This window comes from Antechinus flavipes, chromosome 4 (assembly GCF_016432865.1).
Source record: "Antechinus flavipes isolate AdamAnt ecotype Samford, QLD, Australia chromosome 4, AdamAnt_v2, whole genome shotgun sequence".
NCBI lineage: Eukaryota > Metazoa > Chordata > Mammalia > Dasyuromorphia > Dasyuridae > Antechinus > Antechinus flavipes.
The window spans coordinates 43554147-43575401 of record NC_067401.1 but is presented as its reverse complement, the minus strand read 5'-3'; positions in this window follow the sequence as shown (position 1 = coordinate 43575401).

Sequence of the window (21255 nt, the reverse complement as noted above, 5' to 3'; positions counted from 1 at the left end):
AGGACTTGCACAAAGAGTGGGCGGGGGGCCATTCTTTCTCCAAGCTTATATATTAATAGGGTATGGTCCAATTACTATTTAGCCTCATGTGCTTGGGACCTCAGTGCATCAACTCAAGCCTCAGCCCATTACAGTTCAGCATATTAATTTTTTATCTCTCTGGGTCCAAAGGCATTGTTGAGGTTATGAGCTGAAATGTTCTCATGAATAGCTCATGTAGCACATGAACCGGAAGCATTCTACCACACAAGCAGGCTGACTATCAATAAGGTGAATGCTATTGAACAGGGTATCTTTCAGATATTATGGCTCACAAACTTTTACCAGAATGTTTCCTCTCAATGATTATTAGTTGATAGCAATGCTGGATATGATTGACTTTTAGAAATTATAATAATCAATAATAATAGATAAGTTTTACAGATAACTTTAAGGTTTTAAGGTTTACAAAGCACTTTATAGATATTGTCAGATTTGGTATAGTAAGAAACAGTTAATACAGAACATTTATCCCAAAAGTCTGGGATACACTTAGTAACTATTACATATAGATTCCAGGAGAATAAGGCAGGAATCTTAGATATCAAATGTACAGAGGGATAATTCACAGCTCCTGGATCATGGAATTTCTTCTTTTACTGGGGTAGTCTTAGATATGATGTTTAATGTCTTCTTAGTTCCTTCTAATGTCATGAAGCTTCCTTTCTTCACCGGATCTAGTTTATTCTTCTGATACAGAAGTCTCTATCAGAAAGTTCAGGGATACTGCTGAGGCTCAGATGCTAATGAGATGTCAAAAATCCTCCAACCTTTCTTAGATTTCAAAGTTATCCTCTGGCCAAGGAAAGGGACAAGTGATTTCCCTTAAAGTCTTGGTTGTAAGGTTTCTATCATTAAGTTTTCTGAGGGACAAATCACTAAGTTTAAGGGTAGGAAGGAACTGAGCTAACTAATCTCTTTACCCCAGTTAGTCCTGATGATATCTTAATCAGGGGAGGACACTTTTACTGAGTCAAATAAAAGGTATGAACTATGACTGAACATGACCTAGTATCTCAATTGATTTAACCAACCAATCAAAAAGTTTTAAAATAAGTGGAGAATTGGGGACAAGGATTAGTTTAGCAAAACTAGCCAATACATAAATCAAGCCAAATAGTTTGTGCAATGTCCCAAATCCATAGTTCCCTACAAGCAAGAGAGGAAGATGCATCCTCAAGCTCAGGGCCTATCCAATCAGCATCATTACAAATACACAGAGTTCTGAAGGTCGTTGTTCTGTGGTCATTATGTAAATTGTTCTATTTTTGTTTCACTTTCCAATATTAGTTACAAATGATGGCTTTCATCTTTTTTTAAGAGATTGAATAGTTTTCTAGTATATTTGAGATGTTGTAATGACTAGCATCAGAGAAAAACTCTAGAGATGGCCAATCATCAATAATAACAATGATGATAGAAAACTGATCCCTTTTATTTTTGTTCTAAATCTGTGATTCACTCAAGTATGGAACTCCCTCTCTTGTCAAATATTGGGAACTCTTCTGCAACCTATAATCTTAGAGAGATTTAAGAGGCACTGAAAGATTGAATGATTCTTTGAGGTTAACAGAGCCAGTGTGCATCACAAACAAAACTTGAACCTAGTTCTCCCTGACGGAAATATTGACTATACCAGGGCTTTAACATTTTGCTCTTTTGATCTCTTTTTGCTCAAGAAATTTTTATACTACCCTGGGTATACAGATATATAAAATAGGCATACAACTCACTTATTAATAATAAATCACACAAAAAATGTATTTTTCAAATTAAGACAACTCTGAGGTACCACTACATATTTCTCAGATTGGCTATGATAACAGGAAAGGACAATGCTAAATATTGGAGGGATTGTGGAAAAAGTGGGAATCTAATATATTATTGGTGGAGTTGTGAAATGATTCTGGAGACTAATTTGGAACTATGCCCAAAGGGTTATAAAATTGTTTATACTCTTTGATCCAGTAGTGTCTCTACTGGTCTGTTTCTCAAAGAGATCATAAAAGAAGGAATAGGACACACATGTATGAAAATGTTTATAACAGGTTCTTTTAATAGTGGCAAGGAACTGGAAATTGACTGGGATACCCCTCAGTTAGGAAATGGCTGAATAAATTATGATATATGAATGTAATGGAATTTTATTGTTCTATAAGAAATGATCAGCAGGATGATTTCAGAAAAGCCTGGAAAGACTTAGATGAACTGATGCTAAGTGAAGTGAGCAGAACCAAGAGACTCTTGTACACAGAAACAACAAGATTATGTGATGAACAACTGTGAAGAACGTGGCTCTTTTCAAGAATAAGGTAATTCAAAGCAGTTCCAATAGAATTGTAATAGAAAATGCCATCCATATCCAGAGAAAGAACTTTGAAGCCTGAATGTGGATCAAAGCATAATTTTCATCTTTTTTGTGTTGTTTGTTTTTTCTCATGTTTTTTTTTTAATTTTGATTTGATTTTTACTCAACATGAAATGTTGGAAATGTATGGAAATATGGTTAGAAGAACTGAATAAATTCAACCTATATCAGATTACTTGTTGTCTTGGGGAGGGAGGGAGAAAAATTTGGAACACAAGATTTTTGCAAAGATGACCACTTTGTATGTATTTAGAAAATACATTTTTGTATGTATTTAGAAAAATAAAATATCATTTTAAAAAGAAATTTACTTTAAAGCAATTCTTTGATATACTTGTAATTTTACCATTTATTAAAAATGAAGCACATACTAATGAGACAGTTTGCTTGTTTATTTTTACAAGAAGAATTTGATATCTTTTACTGTTGCCAAATTTTTTGTGACCCCAAATTCTGCTACATAACCCATAGTTTAAGAAGCTTTGAGCTATATATACTGTGAATAGCTAGATGGCACAGTGGATAGAACATCTGTCCTGGAATCAGAAGACCAGTGCTCTATATTATCAATTCTCAAGGTTTGATCCACGGACCCCTAAGATTCTCTGAGATCACTAATTAGGACAAAGATATTTTTATAATAATATTAATATATTTTAATTTATAATATGGTGATATAAACAGAAATAACTCACATATACAAAAGCTTTTGGGGATGTCCTCAATAATTTTTAAGAGTATAAAAGGGTGTTGAGATGAGAAAGTTTTAGAACTGTTGCTCTGGATAACTCTTTAAGACTCTAAATTGCCCAGATGGCTATTGTTTGTTGATATAATTCATCATTCTCTGGAAAAGGACCAATGACATCATGAGAGTGATGTCTTTGCATGAGAATTGGATACAAGCAGGGAAGAACTGGACAGAGTCCTCAGCCTAGTTTTCTCCTTCAGAGTCATCAAAGTCCAGTGACAAGACACTGATCCTCCTTAGAGAGAGAGAGGGTGTTCCCTGTGTCTTAGAAATCCTAGATCCAGTTCTTAAAGATCTTTTAAGGCTTGCAAAATCTTTTGCACACATTCTCTTCTTCAATTTCAACTCTTCAATAAGGGAATTACAAGGATTAATATCTCCATTCTATAGATGAGGAAAGTAGAAGGGATTGTGTAGAGGATGGAAGATATTGGGGAACTCTGAGAAAAGTATACTTGAAGCAAAGATACTTACAGCAGGGTGTTAATTCAGTGTGATTGATGAGATGATAGTTAACACTCTATTGTAAGTATCTTTGCTTCAAGTATACTTTTCTCAGAGTTCCCCAATATCTGTGGTTCTCTACAGGATTGAGTGGTCCTGGATCCAGTCCCTATCTCTTTAAGACTAACAAAATCCTTTGCACACATTCTCTTCTTCAATTTCAACTCTTTGATGAAGGAACTACAAGGATGAATATCCCCATTCTATACATGAGGAAAGTAGGAGGGATTGAGTTGGGATCCAGCCCCTATCTCTTTAAGGCTTGCAAAATCTTTTGCATACATTCTCTTCTTCAATTTCAACTCTTTGGTGAAGGAACTACAAGGATCAATATCCCCATTCTATAAATGAGGAAAGTAGAAGGGATTGAGTGGCCAAATATTACTCATTTAAACTTGAGAAAAATGTTTTGTTTTCCTCAGTTTTCTCCCCTATAAAATGGGGATAACAATGATTTTCCCAGCTACCCCACAGGATTTGTTATGAAAACTCAAGATGGTACCTAATGATGGATATGTGTACAGTGTAGATGTGAGTTATTCATACCTCTAGCTCTAGTCACCTAATGATGGATATGTGTACAGTGTAGATGTGAGTTATTTATACCCCTAGCCATAGTTCTAACAGGACCAGAAATAATAGGTGTGGCAGAGAGAACAAGAGTTCCCTGCTCTGACTGACAACAAGCTTTACAATTTCCAAGCCAAGGTGGTATATCTCCCAATTCAGGCCAGTGAGTTCTGGAGACCACAATTCTCCCTGCAGGCCTTTGAAGCCCTCACCAAGAAGAGCTGTTTGTTTGTTGTCATTGTCACTGGTAATGAAAGTATGACAGCAACATCCTCCTGGGGAGGACAGAGCCCCTTTGTGCTCACACTCCCTATGATGCTCTCAGCCAAGGGCAGGAAGCTGGGAAAAGAAGGGGGAAACCCCTTACCTCTTAGTCCAATTTTACACATTGCCTCTCAAGGCATTAATAAATTGGTTACATTTGCCGCACATTTGGCTGGCTCGGTTTGAGATACCATTTTGATCCCCTTGGAGAACATGAATCACTTGCCTGCTGGGGCTCCAGTTACCTACTCCCCCCACCTCTTCTGTGCCTGTTCAAGGCACTTTGGATTAACAAAGGTCAGACACTGGCCTTGGAGGGGAGGAGGGAGAGAAAGTGAGGGGGATCTCAGGCAGAGCTGAGAACAAGGGCCATGGCTTCCAGGCACAGTCTCCTGGCTCAAATTTGTCTTCTGAGTGAGGGGAGAGAACATTAAGCCCTGGAAAATGCAGCTTTCTTCAGTTGTCAATCCTACCTGGTTTGCATACGGATTGAGAAAATGTGTGAGCTTTTACCACAAGAATCCCTTGAATGAACACAAGGAAGGGTCGGGGGAGAAGAGAGAAATCAGGCCCCAAGAAATGTGTGCAGCAGATGGGAGACTGTTCTGTCTTCCCTGATTCCTGCTTTCCTTTGTGGGCCTGGGAATCTCTGGGGCTGGATGGCCCAAGTGAGAATAACATCTAATGAATCTACAGCCTCCTCACAGCAGCCTTTCTTTTTGCTATGGCCTTATGTAGAGGAAATATGGGGGGGGAGGGAGGGGATGAGTCCAGGAGGTAAACTTTAGCACTTCAGCTTCAGAAAGAGCTTCAGATCAGGGGATTAGCAAGCCCTCTAGGCTCAGTGCCATGGGGTGTGTCTGTGGGGAGGGAGTCTGAGATTGGAAAGATTGGGGAGGTGGTAAATAATACCCACAGGAGTTACTGGAAGATCTAAGGCATAGACAAGGAAATAGAGAACTGAAAAAGAGAAGGAAAGGGGATTTGGAATGGATCATAAAGGTCATCTAGTCTAGCCGTTTTATGTTATAAATAAGGAAACTGAAGTCCTGAGAGACTAAACGTTTCGCCTGAGGTTACTAGTGGCAGGAATAATTATTTCTTATATTAAGGGTAGCGAACTGATAGATCCTCAAACATGATCACATTCTCCTTTAGATGGCCATAGCAGCTACTCTTTGGCATTTACTGGGTTGCCAAGATAGTGCATCCTGTTTAGGGACTGTTGGTACTGCACCCCCACTCACAGATTCCTCTACTAAATTTTAGCCTCCAAAATAAAAAAAAGCAAGGATATAGTATATAAAATGTTACTTGTGTAGTCACTCCCCCCACCGAAAAAGAACTCTGGGCTCTCATATGGATTCTCCAACAGAAATTGGATCTGATCTTGAGGCTTTTACTTCATGAGCAATACCAAATTCAAGCAATATCAAGTTTTAGAATTTTCATGGTAAATAGGTGGAAAGCTCCCTCAAGAGGGATTCAGGACCTAGAGTCATAGAAATCAGGTGAGAAAGACAAAGTATCCTAGGTAAATATATATCTCATGAGTCTCTGCGCTCATAGGGAAGTCCAATAAATTTCTGAACAGATTTTCAGAAACTTATAATACATTGCTTCTTATAATATACTGGGCAATCCACTTGGTGTTCCAGCCAAGTTGTTCTTAACTCATCCCATTCTTGGATAGGTAGAGCAGCTCAAACAAGCAACAAATTCACATAGGCCCCAAGAATGGATGGACCAAGTATCTAAAAAGGGGTTAGTTATTTAGAACCAATTGGAAATCAGCCCTTCACATCTCAGACAAAGCCCCAAAATGCAGCCTGTGGCCGTAGGCCCACTAAAGAAGGCTGGCTCCTATGTGAACTTCGGTAAGACTTGGGTAACTTCCCAGTGCTTCCAGATATCTTTCTAAGATAATAAATTGCAGAGAAAAGATTGATCTATGCTTAAAGATGTTTCTCCTCTAGGGAATCCCTGCATCAATGAAATCAAACAAGTAGAGTTAAACAAATCAAGGACATTATCCTCTTCACAAAAAGTGTCAAATAAGTGGCCTTATGGCTGCAATATTCCTCTAATGCAGCCCAAATCAGGTTAAAATGTAATTGTGAAATACTTTTTAAAAATAAATAAAAATACTATGGAATGTAGATAATGCCAACATATGATTTTCTAAGTTAATATTCAGCCCTATGGATTTTTCCATATAGTTTAGTTGACCATGGTTTGTATTTGAGGTCGACACTACATTTTTATAACCCTGCCTCTGGTGGCTGGGACTCATAAAAAATTTGGTAAAATCATAAACTAAATACATGTAAAGGATTATTTATATTTTATATAAATGCCACAAGTTCATAAATATTCATTCTTTTCATTTTGCAACTTACTTTTTCATTTATCAAAATTACAAAATAAAGTTAATGTAAACTTTTAGGAAATGAATTCCAATTGTCCCTGTTTATATTTGTAGGATCAGTGGTAGACTTCCCTCAAACCTGAAAGGGGGAATGCCCCTATAGAAAATGCTCAGGGGTATATCAATAGCTTTGCTCTTCTCTATGCATTGCCAAAAACAAGCTGACTTCACCGCTAGCCTTCAATAAATTTGACTTCCAATTTCTAAAAAAGTCAAGTCAACAAACATTTATTCTAGGCTTACTGTGTGCTAGGCTCTGTGCTAAGCAATGGAAATCCAAATAGAAGGAGGAAAGACACAATTCTTGCCCCTGGAGATTTTAAATTCAAATGAAAGAAGACAAAGTCTAAAAGAAAATTGAAAAGAAGGGGAGAAAAGGAGAAGGCACTCAAATTTGAGAGAAGTAGAGCCAGAAAACTGGAAAGTCAGATGTCCTAAGAAAAGGATGAAAGAAAATGACTAATCAGGAAGTTCTTAACATTTTTTAAAATTATTTTATTTTTAATTTGTGGGATAAAACATAGTACAGAAAACATAGTACCAAAAATAGTACAATAAAAAGATGATTGCACATGAAATTACAAATCTGAGTAGTTTGCTATTCCTTTCAAATATAAAACAAAATTATCATGTAAATTTCTTTTTTCCCTTTCTTTCCTTCTCCTATATTGCCTCCCACAGAGATGGCTACCATTAGACACAAATTGCTATATGCATAAAATTACTCTATACATACTTCTTTTTAACACTCCTTTCTCTGGATATAGATAATGTCTTTCTTCATGTGTTCTTTATAGTTCATTTGGGTATTTATAATAATCAAAATAATTTATTTGTTTAAAGTAATTCTTAAAACTATATTGCTGTTACCATATACAATGTTCTCATGGTCCTGCTCATTTTATTTTTTTATTATTTCCTGCCAGTCCTTCCTTAACATTTAAAAACAAAACAAAATATTCCCAAACCTACTGCAACTTGAAAGGCAGTGCCATACTTCACAGGCATTAAGCCAGTATCATGGGTTAAAGCATCCTAACCAACCCAGAAACCAACTAGATAAAACAAAAAAGTTAACACTGGACCATGGGAAGTTTTAGAAAGATGGTCAGTAACCACTGATAAGGAAAGTTCATGGTGTGATAATAGCAGTATAATGTACAAAAACACTTCTAGAAGAGTTAGGGCAGGGATGATGAGCCCTGATGGGATGAGATCAATTGCAAATGGTATAACTTATATGTTAACTTGTATTTGTATACAGTAGGCAGCTTCAGGATAGATTGTTGGGTCACACGAAGACAGGAAAGTTCAGAGGTACTTTCTAAAAGGCTGCTAAGAAAATGTTTTCAGACCCTCAACAGGATAATTCCAGAGAGGCCTGGAGAGACTTACATGAACTGATGCTGAGTGAAGTGAGTAAAACCAGGAGAACATTGTACATAGCAAAAGCAAGATTATATGATGATCAATCCTGATGGACATGGCTCTTTTCAACAGTGAGATGATTTAGGCCAGTTGAAATGGTCTGGAGATGAAGATAGCCAGTTAAACCCAGAGAGAGGACTACGGTAACTGAATATGAGTCACAACATAGTATTTTCACTTTTTTGTTGTAGTTTGCTTGCATTTTGTTTTCTTTCTTATTTTTTTCTTTTTGATTTGATTTATGATAATTGTGGAAATATGCATAGAAGAATTGCAAATGTTCAACATCTATTGGATTACTTGCCATCTAGGGAAGGGATGGGGGGAGGGAGGAAGAAAAAAATTGGAACAAAAGATTTTACAAGGGTGAATGCTGAAAATTATCTATGCCTATGTTTTGAAAATAAAAAGCTTTAATAAAAAAGAAACTAAAAAAGAAAATGTTTAGGAAAATGTAAAATGATATGTTTGTACTTTTAATTTAATTATCATCCTATTTACATGATAGTTTAACACTTATAAAGTGCTTTGGATGTACAGTCTCATTGGATTCTCATGAGGATCCTGTAAGATGGATGCTATTATTAATTCCATTTTACAGGTGAGGAAACTGAGATAGAACTCATCCAATCTCTACTAGTTTTTGGAGCTGGAAATTGAATTGTCTTTCTGATTCCCAGCCCCACATTCTATCTGCTCCACAAACTAAAATCAAAAAACCTATTTTAATTCAAGAAGTGACCTTTGTATATAAGGGCCATTAACAATAAAGTTGGAAAAAATGGGTAAAGTCAGGGCAGCTGGGTAGTGCACTGGATAGAGCAACAGCCCTGAATTCAGGAAGACCTGAATTCATATATGGCCTCAGACACTTAACAGACACTTAACACTTTCTAGCTGTGTAACCCTGGGCAAATCACTTAACTCCAATTGCCTCAGCAAAAAAAAAAAAAAAAAAAAAAAAAAAAAAACGGGGAAAGTCTCTGTATCATTGTATACATAAGTGGTCTGAATGCAATATACAAAATGTATTCATCTTCTCTATCATAAATAATAATAATTATCCTTACATCAAGCTGCATCTTCTACATTAAGTCTTTCTTTATCCCTCTAGTGGTTAATGCATCCCCTACCAAAATTACTCTTTAATTTTCTTTGTATATATTTTGTATCTCTATTTGTGTAGATATATTCTTTCCCCAAGCAGAATATGAGCTTCTTGAGAGCAAGGACAAATTTTTTTTTTTGTATTTTCAATGCTTAGCACAGTGCATGCTACAATAGTAGGTGCCTAATAAATGCTGGTTGATTAATTGTATATCATCAAACTTGTATTTGGAAGTCTTTCTGATTGCTTAAGGTTTGTAAGAGCTTATATTCCACTGACACAGCATCAGATATCTTTCTTGTGGAAGAATAACACTAACATATAAAAGTGAATAGCTGGAATATTCCACGTTTCTCTTCCTAAAACTTGAAAGGAGAATCTGTATGCCAATTTCCCTCTTTACTATTTTTAGCTTGACTACTTGGGGAATATAGAACCCCATCAAATATCCACAGGATTTCTACTGTGATTCCATGTGATTAAAGATGAATGCATTTATATATATATTTCTCAGAAGGACTGGAAAAAAGAAGGCAGCCAGTGTTTCTTTTTTAAAGTTAAAAGAAATTCCCCACTGTGCTTTTGATGATAGTTATATACCCTATTTGTGGTATCTAATATGATACCTGAACCTAACTTTTACTGAACCCTTTTCTTGCCACAGAAAAAAATTGCTTAGATGAAAAAGAATTTCATAGAAAGCCACATACATATATATACACATCAATTATGTAGAAAACTTTTTAAAGCACAATGTTTAAAGAAAGGAATATTATTTTTATTGTATATTCTTAAAATTGAGCTACAATTAGAGATAAAATGTGTTCAATTATTTATATTTTAATGTTCTGATCTTATTTCTATGAGTGTAACACTCTCTCCTCAGCTACTCCACTAACTGGCAATCCCAGATTGGATCTCCAGGGAGTATTTACCCCTAGTTCAAAGCACTCAGCAGGTCAACACTCCTAAAACTACAATCTCCTACCCCTGTGCTTACCTTTAAAAGTCCAGTAGTAAACTCAATTAGATCAAAGCACAAGAACATTGCGGAAAGGCAACATGTGGTCAATGCTGTGGATATTTGACGGAGTTCTGTATTCCCCAAGCAGGTTAACCTAAAAATAATAGAGGGAAATTAGCATGTAGATTGTACTTTCAGGTTTTAGGAGGAGAAAAATGGATGTTCTAGCTTTTCATTTTTAGACATCAGTGTTAATCCATCATAAGAAAGATCTCTGATGCCATGATAGTTGAATATAAGCTCTTACAAACCTTGGGCCCTCAGAAAGCTTCCAAGTATAAGTTTGGTGAAATACAACAGTCCTCCTTAGGGATCAAATATAGGAAAAACTCAAGAGAAAGCTTGAGGGCTAGAAGAGATATTAGAACAGTTGTTTTCCAAGGTAGAGCTAAGGAATGAGCTTAGGGAATTAGACTTTATGCTGGAGGTCTATAGGGATAGAGGACATGAAAAATTTCTTCCAACAAAATCCAAAAGTGATACAACAAAAAAGCTCTACCAAGTGAATGCAGAAGAAAATTTCAATTACAAGCAGTAAATAGAGCTCAGTTGGAAAGGTGCAGGCACCCAAAGGATTAAGGCAAAGAGTGCAGCGGTTAGGGGATGAAACAGATTGGAAGAGAAAATACAGGTTTGTGGGTTAGAAAGTGAATCAGAGTTTGTGCTGAGGACCTATAGATAGATAGATAGATATACACTATGCACAGATGCAATCTATATATATAATATGTATATATATATATAATATACAAATATGCACCCACAAACAAATATATATAAATTTATATATTATATTTAATATAATTATATTTATATTAAACAAAATAATCAAATATCTTATTAAATAATACCCATTATTTCATAATTTTTTCATAATTATTTCATAAAGTAACATGACTAAAATATATATATGAGAGTAATTTATTATATATATTTTCTATATTATATGCAACATGTTTCATGCTGGAAATATGTAGGAGATAGAGAAGAAGAGAGATTTCTTGGTACAAAGTCCAAAGAATGATGCCACAAAAAATGCTCTATCAAGTGAATGCAGAAGAGAAATTTCCATTTAAAAGCAGGAAGATGCCCTTAGAGCTGTTATATATAATATTATGAAATATTTTCTAATATAACATAGTCTATTATATTATATATGTGTATATAAAATTGACATCATTAATGATAACACATAACACAAAACTAGTATACAATATTATATGATAAGCAGATGTTGACAAAATTGATAGGTTCATCCAATCATAGATGTAGAGGGTAGGGACCTGCAGGTCATCAATTCTAACCCTCAAATTTTACAAATAAAAAAACCTGAGACTTAGAGGGCTAATTGACTTGCCCGGTGTAACAGTGTCTGCATTAGAATTATAATTCAAGTTTTCTTAACATCCAGTTTGTTCCATTCACTATGTTATCTAGCTGCCACTGAAGAAAAAACAGCCATTTTATGCCCAACATGGAGCTCAAATTCATAATTCTGAAATGAGTTTCATGTTCTGACCAACTGAGCTAGTAAAAAATTCATTCTTCTCTCTCCCTCCTTCCCTCCCTCTCTCCTTTCCTCTTTCTCTTTCTCCTTTCCTTCCTCTTTCTTTTTTTCCCTTCCTCCCTCCCTCCCTCTTTCTCTCTCAGATCTATCAGTTGCCTCAGGCATGTGAATTTCTCCCACTCATGTGCCTCCCTGTTAGATTCATATAAGTATGTACCCACTATCTCACATGTACAATATAGTAGTAGAGTTGACCTTGGTTCATGGATTAAATTATAACATTTTATTATTCATGTTTATTTTTTATGGAACAAAAATTATGATTACCTCTGGTTGTCAGCCAAAAAAAGAAAGGAATGACAAACTTTCCATATTAATCAGCTGTGAGATCAAGTCCTTGTATAGCTCTGCATTTTCTGACTGAGTAAAAAAAAGAAAAACTCAATCTTTAAAAAAAAAATTATAATGGTTTCATAGTGGCTTATACCATCTCAGCTTAGAAACACCAGCAGGAGCTCTCAGAAGCTATAATGGCTAGTAGTGGGATTGTATTCCCTTTATCACACTAGACTCCTGAGAATGAAAAGTAGCTAGTAATAGCCACATGGTGATGGCCCCATTCGGGAAATCTCAGATCTGCCAGCATGAGTATAAGATGGGGTGAATGAGCCAGTGGAATATATTAGGGTACACATACATTTCTTATCTTATATCTTTTAAACCATCTCTTCCACTTAGGTCATTCCTGGAATTTATTTGTTCTCATTAATTGTCTCATATCTTTTTGGATCACCAACGATTTTGATTCTTCCCACTTCACAAAGTGCTTCTCTGATGTCTCATTTTGGTATGTACATAATTCTGGCTTCTTAAAAGATATTCTAGCTGCTCTTTTTTTCTTTAATAGGTTTTTATTGATCTCTTTCATTTTCACATTGCCTAGGTTTATACCCATGCTTTCTGAGTTGCCTCATCCTCAGCATCATCAGCATCAGCATCACATATTTCTGAAGCATTCCAAGGTCTACAAAGCCCTTTCATCACCGTGTCCTTGAGAGATTTTTTTTTCCATTTCATGAATACTTCTTTGTGTAGTGGAAAGAATGCTCACTTCTAGAAGTCATGAAAACTTTGAAATCCTATCACTAATACTTACCAGCTATGAGAGAGTCAATTAGTCTCAAAGCCTCAGTTTCCTCATCTGTATAATGGGGATAATAATAGTTCTTATCTCATGGGATTCTTATGAAGATCACACAATATAAAATATTTAAAATATTTTTCAAGTCCTCATGGACTATCTAAATGTGAGCTTCCATTATTATTGTTTCCCATAACTCCAATTTTCTTAATACTTTTATTGTCCTTTGTAGGCAATCAGTCCTTAGTGGGAAGAACTGCAGATGCTTTGAAAAAAAAATGGCTTCTCTGGGCAGGGAATGGAAGACTGACTGCTTGAGCTGGCCAGCATTCATTAGTTCACCTGGTCACAGACCACCCGGAATGGGGCTTTTCTGTTTATTCATTCTACTCTTGACTGTGCATAGACAGACATGTTGGAGCATCCCAGGAGCAGGGACTCCTTGGGGGCAACTCGCCTTCAGTTTGTATTGCATAATGGAATCCAGAGCTCTGGGCCCAGCAGAGGAAACCTCATTCATGCTAGTGAGCCTTCGAAATAAAACCTCTGAGAGAAAAAGAGAAAGATACTTTAAGCTGAGATGGTGTTAGGTAGCTCCCAAGAGAAAGCTGTTACTACCCTAAGACTGGAATAGAAACCACATCTCAATTAAGTTAAGAAATCCTCAATTAAGATTGCCCAGACAACTTAGCCCTTCCAGCTCCTAGGTGCTGAAACAGGATCTTTCATTCCACAGAGGCTAGGACAGAAACATTTCAGCAAAATGCCATGTATTTGTTTTTTACTTCTGGGTCATACGGTAATCCTCTCTTTCCAAAGGTCAGTTTTCCCTTGAAATCTCCATTCTGTATTTCCTTACTTTTAGGCACTAGGGAGAGATTGGGGTGGGGGTAAGGTGCTATATAAACATCAAACATTTTTTGAACCGCTGTTGGGCACAATTGAAACCATATCATTCTGCCAATGCACCCTTTTGCCTTTTATTATCTTTATGTTTTTTTTTTAAAGAGTGGGGGGAAGAAGGAGGAATGTTAGCCAATCTCCAGTGTATCCCCATTTGCTGTATGTGCAGAAGAGCCTGAAGATCCCACATTCCTTTCCCTGTCTGAACTGTAAATTGTTCACAGGCTGTTTTTATGTTTCTAAAAGGGAAAATGACTACTCTCTGATCATGGATGAAAGGAGGTTGTTTGGTGAGGTTACAATAATGGATAAGTAACAGCCTCACTTTGAAAAGAAGAATGAATGAATGCCTAAAGCCACAATGTGCTTCAGAGGTCATTCAGTCTAATACTCTCATTTCAAGTTAACTAAGAGAAAAATAAGTCACAATGTGGTTAAACACAAAGTCACTGTCTTAAGTGGCAAAGCCATGATTATAATCCAAGTCCTCTGACTCCAAACACAGCAATCTTTTCCATTATATCATGGAAATCCTTGGCTTCTAGAATGATTTGGCAACATCTAACTCAAGGCTGGCTAATGGGAAGAGACTTGGGTTGGACTCTCCTGGCTACATATCTAACCATATTTGGTTCATGGCTATTCTTGCCATTGAGCCAGAAAGGATGAGAAGGTGAATTTTGGTTATCTAAGAAGTGTAGAAAACACATTATCATCATAGTCCTGAGAAGTAGATAGTGAAAATAGTATACTCTTATTTTATAAATGAGGAAACTAAGAGACATGATAGAATTATAGATTTGGAGAGGCAAAGGACCTTAGAAGTCATATATTCCAATCCCTCATTTTATATGTAACCTGAATTTCCAGTCAAATCTAGAACATTTTATATACGATCCTCACAAGTGGTGGAGAGAATGCTTATTTGAAACTACATATCTGTGTATGGTGCAGAAATGATAAGAGTGCTTTGGAGAGGAAAAATATTCTTCATACCTTCTTTGAGAAACGTACTTGGTTCCAGATCTCTCCTGGGGATTAATTTCAGGAAGGAAAAAAGACTCTTGAAGATATATAAGAGAAACCAGCTCCTATACAGCACAGTTCTAATTTCTGGCTGGTTTCCTTAGAGATTTCAGGAAATGTCCTTGAGTGAAACTGTGGTCTTTTTCTTGGTTAATATAAGATGTTTCACTTCCAAAAGAGAACCCATTCATTCACTATGTTTTCTCATATATCCTAAACTGTATAATTTCTCCAATTTCTATCTGCTTTCTGTGTAGATAAATGACTATTCAAAATTTGTGATGGTCTTCTGTATTACCAGCCTTGGATAGGAAAAGGTCAAAACAAAGGGTGTAATCTTAAAATACTCTTCCCACCTCATCCCCTTCTAAGGGATTGTGATGAAGGAAACTAGTGGCTTTTTGTTCTCAATTGAGCATTCTCCTAGACTAGCAATGTTTAGGAGGGAATATAGATATAACTACTGTCCATATACCTCCCATAGAAGAGAATGGAGTGGTCAGTCTCAGGTCCCCTCTGCTTCTCCTCATGGTGGAAAAAGCAATTTCGTCGGAGACTTGTAGGCAAGATTTCATACATAGATAAATACACACATACCTACATATCTATACACATGTGTCTATATGTATATATGTGTATATATATATATGTACATATATATATATATATATATATATATATATATATATATATATATATATCCAAACCTCCCCATGAGCTATATTTAGACCATCCATATAGACATACATATCTTGTACCACAGACTTTATAGATGAAGAAACTGAGTTTAAAAGAGCTTGAGTAACCCATACAAGTTCACACAGTGGTAATAATGAAAGATAAGACTTAAGCCCTAGTCTTCATGACCCTAAGTCCAGTGCTCTATTTCATTTGATATTAAACAACTAGAAAGTGAAATAACTGGTTTGTAAACCAGTTTTACGGTCTTCTGATGCCATATTTAAGTATTTTCCCCTTCAATATACTGATTTGCAAATCCTCAATCTTCATCACTTCAATAATTTGTTCTTCTACCCTCAATAAGAGGAAATCTCTAACAATCCCAACCACTTCTTGTCTTGAAGTTGCTACCAACTCATTCTCAATAAATGATTGTACCTCTCTTCCCTTTGGATCTTCTTAAAGCAAGAGAGGGAGCATGAGCCTGAGAGCATCAAATCTTCCTGGAGAAGAAGATATATGGCTAGAATACTGATATGATTGAGGTTCAGTGGAGATCAGTGAAAGGTGCTGTGAGAGGAGTTTCTTTTCATAACATTTTTCAATGGCTCATTGTTCATTATCATTCATAATTTTAAAAAAGCCTCTATGAATAATGAAATGACTACTTCAATGAAGAAGGAGTAAGTGGGATACTTCTCTTGATGAAACATAGAATAAATGTTACAAGTTCAACCATGATTGGTGGCCTTATTGGGTCAAGTATATGTCTTTTGAAACCCAAAGTTCTGTCTTTCATAGAGGATTAAATTGGAGGAAGGCATCATTCTCTCCCTTGATAACCTCATAGGTTAGGAATGTCCATTGTCCATCATGGTTTCCCTTTACAATCCATTATAAATCCATCATTCATGAATGCATCTAAATGAATATTGGCTAGATGATTTTGGGGTGTTTAGCCATGAAAAGAAAAAGGAATATAATCATTTTCTTCAATTATTTAACCATTATTAAATGAAAGCAGCATTTGATTTGTTTTACTTATGCCTAGAAGGCAGATCTAAGATAAAGGGTGAAAGTTATCGGGAGGCAAACTTTGATTCAATATGAGGGAAAACTCCCTGACAATTAAGAGCTATTACCAAAATAGAACCAGGTGCCTTGGAGAGTGAATAAATTTTTCATTCATGGAAGTGTTGAAATGGAGATAGGATAATCATTTGTGAGAGATATTTTAGTTGGAGTTAAGACTTTAGTTGAGGTTCATACTTCATAACCCCTTCCAACTCTTCAATTCTGTGATTATAAAATTAGTACCACTTCTTGGGAGAAATTAATTTGACACATTCATTGCACTTTTTGCAAAGTGTCATATTTTGTTTATTCTCAGATTGCCTGTTTTACAATTCAAGGGACAACCTTTTGTGTAACAATCTGGGCTTAGTCACCCTTCATCTTCTCCAATACTTCACTCCTTAGCTTCCTTTTTTTTTTCAGGCAAGGGAGTCATGGCTATTTTACCATGGAATGCCGAGAGAAAGCAGCTGCTGGTGAAGAGTTAACACATCTGGAGAGAACTACAAAGTCCCCTTGACATTGCTGCACATGATACCAACCTGTGAGCCAAGAACCAGCCAAGTTAGGTAAAGTAGCTTGCCTGTCTTGGGGGAGAAAAAAGCTAATCAAGACACAGTCATTAGAAACAAGGACATCAGTCACCTGGGAAACCAAGGATAAACATAAACATACAATCATCCATCAATGCCATCTGGAAGAGATTGGGTGGCAAATGTCTTCCTGTTTGGGCCTGCTGTGGGATTTATTTGTATAGCTGAGGATCCCAGGCCCACATTTCTGTCAACGATAGTTCAATCAATGAAGATCTGTGAGGCAGAATCATCAACTTGGATTTAAAAACACCTCTCTGTGTGAGGGTAGATTAAATACTGCAAATGAACAAGTTGACTCAAGAGATAGGTGTCAATATTTCCAAATCTAAACAGTTACCAAAAGATTGACAGTCATCCCTGTGTATGAACTGGAATGATAAGAGTCATGTGCCTTATTCCCTGCAGTAGATATAACATCATAAACACTAAAATATCTCTAATGATATTTCAGCATCTTCTCTAGGGTCAATGGCTTTGGTTGATTGTCCAGAACAAAGTAAATGATGATAAGGTCACATTTATATAGCACTTTAAAATTTATAAATCACTTTCCTCAAAAGAACCCAATAAGGTAGCTAGATTACAATGTTATGATTGTGGAAATCAAAGCTCAGCAACATTCAACAATTTCCTCAACAAGTCCATTGTAGGGTTATCTTTCATTGTGCACTGGTTGATATCTTAGATTGTAAGAAACCTTTAAATTGATTGAATGGCGAGAGTTTTAGAATAGTTTGTCCTCATCTAATTAGAGTCACTAGAGAGAGTCTAAAAAAGGGTTTTAGGATTGAGTCATTTTCTATTATAAATGACTAGTGTTCTCTTGATTCAATACTGGGGTTTCTTATCAATCATATAGACTGGATTGAGGGGGTAATGTTAAAGACAAACACCCCTCCCCCCATATTCATAAATGATCTCTCCTTGGAAGAATTTGTCATGTAGACAGGTATTGTCTCATACTGCAGAGGAAGGATGGGTACCATCTTGGACCCTAGCAAGGGTTCCCTGAATGGAACATGTGACCCGGTTTGATATGATATGATCAGAAATAGTAGATAGGGCTTTGGAGCCGTACTCTTAACCTTTCTCTTTCTGTCCATCTCTTTCTTTAAAGTTGTATATAAGAGAGTAAATTCTTGCTATCATTCCTACTTTTCACTTTCTTTCCAAGATCTAAAGAGATCAGAAGCTTTGGAGATCTCTTCCAAAGTTGCTTCTTTCTCTAGAGTTGAACTAACGAACAGAAGGTTTGAGTTTGCTATTATGCTGAGTTTCTCTCTCCTGGCTGGTAACAAGAGAATAATCTTTGGGCTGCCTTTTTGCTTCTGGGTGGCCTGACTTTGCCCTCTTTCGTAGCCCCTCTCTTACTTTGAGTTGAGTCAAGTAGCATATTTCTACTATTTCTACATGCATATTCTCTTTTTCTCTCTAGCCCTCTCTATCTTTCTTCCTTCCTCTGCTAAAGGTTAGGAAGTTCATATCTATAAGTAGTATTTTAATTTCATAGCAATATTCCATGACAAAAGCTGTAGCACATAGGAAGCATTCCATAAATTTTGTTAACTGACTGACTGGAGGCAGTAGGTCCCAGAAACCATTGGACTTGAATGATATCCATGTAGGATACAAGCAGACTTCAGTTTCCAAGGTCACATTGCTGCTCTGGGTTTATGCCAACCAGCCATTTGTCAAGTAGAATATAGACTAATTAGCAGGTACAGACCCAAACATCATGTATAAATGTTTATAATCTGGAATAAAAGACCATCCTAGATCATGGAGCCCAAGATCCCTGATGATGAAACTTCTTATAATACAATTATAATTATCATTTTAGAATAAGCAATTATATTGAGACACATATAAAAGATATATTGTTCTCAAACAAGCAAGGTTGTGTGATACAAAGATGTATCACCCTGACCATCCTATTAAAGCATAGCCTAATGTTCCTGCATGCTCATTGGATCTTTGACAAATATTTACTATAATTGACTCTTTACATTATAATTTGCTCTATTATATACATATATACATATATATGTATGTGTGTACTCTATAATTTACTCTAATTTATCTCTTTCTTAAAAAGAAGTTTCATATACAACACTTGAACCTTACTTTAATTGGAATTGGTTCAAAGGGGGAATAACATACACATTCAATTGAACATAGAAATCTATGTAGAAAAAGGATGAGAAGAAGGAGATAAGAGAGAGGGAGATGATAGAATGCATGGCAAATTGAAAAAGGTGGTTGTTCAGTAATTTTTCATTCATCTCCAACTCTTTGTAACATTATTTGGGATTTTCCTAACAAAGGTACTGGAGTAAATTTGCCATTTCCTTCCCCAGTTCATTTTATAGATGAGGGAACTGGGACAACCAGGCTTGGGCTATTTACCCAGAGTCACACAGTAAGTGTCTGAGGTCAGAGTTGAACTCAAGTATTCCTGACTCCAGTTTGACACTGAACCATCTAGCTGCTCTGGGAGTAGGGAGAGATGGTCAGAAGCAAAACACTCCTGAAGAAGGACAGAGTGAAAGGAGAAAGAGAAGGATAAACTGGAGAAAATAGGATGGAGAGAAATGCATAATAATCATAACTATGGAAAAAAATTTACAGCAAATTTCTTTGACAAAGGCTTCATTTCTCAAATATATAAACAATTAAGCCAAATTTATAAAAATATAAGTCATTCCCCAATTAATAAATGATCAAAAGATATAAAAAGGTAGCTTTCATATGACTTGCTTCATTTCTTCTTATAGCTTCTTACAGTCATGTGAAAAAATACTCCGAATAATTATTGATTAGAGAAATGCAAATTAAAACAACCCTGGGGTATCACTTCATACCTATTAGATTAAAAGTTACAAGGTAGGTGGGAAAATTGGGACATTAATATACTGTTGGTGGAGTTGTAAACTGATTCAACCATTCTGGAGAGCAATTTGGAACTATGCCCAAAGTGCTAGACTGTACATGCCTTTTGATCCAGCAAGACCGTTACTAAGTCTATATCCCAAAGACATTGAAAAGGGAAAAAAAAGGAACAGGACCTATATGTTTATAAAATATATTTAAAGCAGCTCTTATTGTGGTAGCAAACAATTGGACATTGAGGAGATGCCCATAAATTGGGGAATGGCAGAACAAGTTATAGTACATGATTGTGATGGAATACTGTTGTATTATAAGAAATTATGAACACATTAATTTCAGAAAAATCTAAAAAGACTATGTGAACTGATATAAAGTGAAGTGAGCAGAACTAGAACATTGTATACAGTAAAAGCAATATTACACAAGATCAATGGAATGACTTAGTTGTTCTTAACAATACAATAATCCAAGACAATTCTGAAGAATTTATCATGGAAAAAAGAAAGGACCGAAGGAGTCAGGATGAGGTCAAAGCATACTTTTTAATTTTTTAAAATTTGTTCTTGGGGATTGGTCCATTTTTTAACCACATGACTATTATAGAAATATGTTTTGCATAACTTCACATGTATAATCTGTATCAAATTGATTGCTTTCTCAATGAGAGGTGAAGAGGGAGACAATGTGAAACTCAAATTTTTAAAAAACAAATGTTAAAAATTGCTTATACATGAACATTACATGTAAAATTATTTTCATGTGTAATTAGGAAAAGTAAAGTATTGAAAAAAGACGTTTCAATGACCTCTCACATCTTAATACCACTTTCATTTCTAAATCTACCTCTCCATTATTCAAAGGGCTTTCCTTTGTAACAAAGCTAAAAGATATATATTTTTTTAAGATCAGCAAAATTAACTGATACATTCTTGATATTAGTATCTTCCTTTTATT